Below are 3,878 nucleotides of genomic sequence, written 5' to 3'. Positions count from 1 at the left end.
AGGCAGAAGGGTCAGAAAAGAGCTTATCCAAAATTTTCAGTCCAAATCCAAACCAACCAATCTGGTTTGGGATAACTCAAGATGAGCTACATGTTATTGAGTGGGAGCCAACAACCAACCTTGTGAATAAGTTTATTACACAAAAACTTCGATGTGGCATGATTGTGGGCAATCACTATGGGCAATTCATTTAAAAAGGAAAAAAAACTCTCTGGCTTCTGTCATGTGGGGATATGAAAGTGTGTTGTGCAATGCTATGCAAAGTCTGAGAAGCTACAGAAAGGTATACAGTTTGTTGTTATTCATCAACATGAAGTGCTTTCATTTTGGCCATTTCTTCTGACTCTTGATATTTTTTCAAAGACCGATACAGGGGCCTCGGTTCTGGAAAGTAACATATGGAATGCTAGTGAATTCGCAGGAATGGAACCCGGCTGTGGTGAAACCTGACCTTTTCCCTTTCCTTCCTTCCTCTGACAATTATAGTCTCATCTGCGTATGCTTTCCTCAAAGATGTTATTTAAAGGGAAACTACATCTTCTTGGCTCAAATCATCCCTGTGAAATAGACACTTCTATAGTATTTGGTTTCAATAAGACAAAAATAAACACAAATTATATCCACTTAACTTTTATTTTAAATCATCTGCTGAGATTCTAGTCTTTTAGAAATGTAATTGTGCATCAGATAACAATCCAAGTCAGGAAGATTATAGGTATAATGTAGGGCAGGGCAATAAAATGAATGGGGAACACTTTCTATAATTGTAAATGGAAATGAAATCTTTCAAAACAACTAAATAACTTCTGGCAATGTTAAACCTTGGCTAAGTCAAGTGAAGTTGATTGGTTGTCTATCTGTGTAACCTGCTCTCCAGATCAAGTGTCTTGTTGCCTACTGGGCCGACTGTTGGCCAATAATCTCCTTCAATGATCTGTTTAGCTACTCTAGTGATCTACCCATCTACCCTCTTTTCTGGCATTCTAAGATATTTGTTGGTATGTCTGTGTCTGGTAGAATATAGGTTGGGCTGAAAGAGACAGAGATCCAAAGTAATGGTGGTATAAATAAAAGTAGTTTATTTTTCTTTTATATAAAAGTCCAAGATCACTAATGACACTGTTCCCATAAGTCATCAGTGGCCCCTCCTCCTTCTGTGTCATCTAAGGGTGACTTTTCTCCATGTCTACATTTCAGCCAGCATCACAACTGCTCACGTATGGGCAGCTGTAACTTGATCACGTGGTCTATGGGGCACCACTCAGCTGCAAGGGACCTAGAAAATGTTGCCTCTGCTTTGGTTAGCCTTGTGCTCAGCTCAATAATCAGATTCTATAACTGGAGATGAAGGTAGCGAGCAACCAGTGGTTTTTGACTAAAAGTCATATCAAATGTCTGAGCATCCTCAAGCCCAGGGCTATATGCCAGTAGGTCTGTTTTTGTTTTTGTTTTTGTTTTTTTAGATTTTTTTAAATTTATTTGGCACAGAGAGAGAGAACACAAGTAGGCAGAGGGGCAGGCAGGGGTGGGGGGGGAAGCAGGCTACCTGCTGAGCAGAGAATCCAATGCGGGGCTCCATCCCAGGACCATGAGATCATGACCTGAGCCAAAGGCAGAGGCTTAACCCACTGAACCACCCAGGCGCCCCATGTCAGTAGGTCTTAAAGCATGGTCCTCAGATCAGCAGCATCAGCATCACCTGGAAACTTGATAAAAATTCAAATTCTCACCCTTTGTTCCTCTTCCCGATGCTCGAAGATCAGAAAACCTGGGTGGAGCCCAGCAGTCTGGATTTTAACAAGCCTTCCAGGTGATTCTGAAGCCTACCAAAGTTTGAGAACCACTGGCCCACAGTATTCTTTTCCAAAATGCCAGGTGGGAGGCTGGTCATTAGAGGAGATGAGTCAGGAAGGAGCGGCCTGGAAGTGGTCAGCTTCTGAGCCTTGACTGCTCTGGTCCTTATGAAGTCACCCCTTGTAAATCCCTCTTCCTGATCAGTGACCAGCAGCCGGGGTCATGCCGTATGGTGGGCAGATCGTGGAATTATGGGTGACCTTTCTCAGGAGCATACTTCGCCTTCTTGTGACCTGCTTTTCTCTTCTATAAAACGGTTTGCAGTGCAGACAAAGAGCAAATGATCTTGACAATTGCTTCCAGACCTTTCTCCTCGTGGTTCCGTGCATGGCTCTGCTGGCTTCCTGGAGTCACGGATTTGTCTTTTCCCACCAACAGTGGAGATGGTGCAGTCTGGGGCTTCAGCACAAAGACCCCAGAGCTGAAAAAGTTTGGGTTCGAACCAAGGTACCTCTGCTTACTAGCTGCGTGATCTTGGGCAAGTTGCTTAATGTTAACATCTCTGGATCTCGATTGCCTCAGTCATAAGGTGGTGATAATAAAGTTAACCCACTGGACTGTTTTAGGCATGAAGTGAAATGTGTGTTTGTGTGTAAAACACATAGCATAGTGCCTGGTATGAAGTCAGTGCTAATCATATGGAGGCCATTGTCATGGTTTGGGACATATCAAGTGAACAACCATTGCTTCCAGGTATCTCTCTTTATGTGGGGAATCGTCAAGTGATTCTTTTCTCTTTTGTGAGGTTTTACCCACTTCAGGAAATAGAGACCGAACTGATAACTTCCTGGCAATCTGAAGGTTTCCTTACATAGAGAAGGACACAATACCATTAGCAAAGCAAACTTACACAGCTACAAATCTCTCATGGATACGATCTCCCTTGAGTGTCCTATAAAAGGGAAAAGAAGCTTTCTTCCTGTTTTACAGGCAAGGAAACAAAAGCTCAGGAATCAGGCACCTGGAACAAGGTCACCTGGCAACTCAACGAGGAGCCCAGATCCAAACACTCATCTGAGTTAGATGCCTCTGCAGAAACCACGGTTTCATTATATCGTGAAAACTCTGCTCTTTTCTGTGTCTCCCAAAGGCCTATAAACTCTTTTCATTTCCTGGTCCTCACATTATCTTTGGATCCCAGCACCTGATCTGCACCTGGGACAGAGGAAGTGCCCAGCAAATGTTCTTTGAATGACAAAATGAATGAAAGACGTGAAGCCATTAGACTCCTACTCTAGGGGCTCTCTGAGCTCCCTGCGGGCCTTCTGTTGTCCAAAGGTTTGGCAGCACGGCACAAATTTTCTTGAAAGAAAGTCTTCCTCTGCTGCCCTTGGAAACATGGCTCAGTCTGCTCCTCACCATCATCCATCACTTGCCAGCATGGAATAGCAGATTTGGTCAAGCAGTAAACTCTCCACTTGTGTTTCCTCCTCCTCCTTTCCTCTGGGACTCCCCAGCCTCAGCCTGTCTCTCGTGGGCCTCGAGTTATTTCTGTAGACACTCTGCAGAGCAGATGTTCCTGAGAGGGCACTTGACTTTTGACACTGTAATGTCTTTCCCCCGATCAGCCAATTATGTTGCTGGTGTCCCCGGACTCCAAAGGGAAAAAGACGAGTCAACGTAATGGGAGCATTCTGCCTCAGACATCATCCGCTCCCCCCTCCCTCTTACACACCCTCAGATTCCCCCTCCCCACTGTCAACATTGGCGTCTGTCAGCTGGCGGCCAGACACTGGAACAGACTTTGCCAATTAGAGAAGTCACACCTGCTGGTTGGCAGGCTCCCTATTGTGCCTGGGCCCCCAGCAGGGAGCCATATGGCTTTGGGGGCAAAGAATTTGCCAGAGAGGAACAAGGGAGTTACACCCCCCCACCCCCCAGGGCAACTCCTATCACAGGTCTGGCCCCCTGTGAGCCCTTTTCTTAGGTAAACACACAACGTGAGCTGTGTTCTTTGGCAGGTTTAGTTTGGAGCTATTGTTGCCCCTCGTCCAGTCATCTTGTTTCATTCACGGGGAGGTGAC

The sequence above is a fragment of the Enhydra lutris genome, unplaced genomic scaffold, assembly GCF_002288905.1.
Source record: "Enhydra lutris kenyoni isolate GAN:26980312 unplaced genomic scaffold, ASM228890v2 scaffoldscaffold58, whole genome shotgun sequence".
NCBI lineage: Eukaryota > Metazoa > Chordata > Mammalia > Carnivora > Mustelidae > Enhydra > Enhydra lutris.
This window is presented reverse-complemented; position numbering follows the sequence as displayed.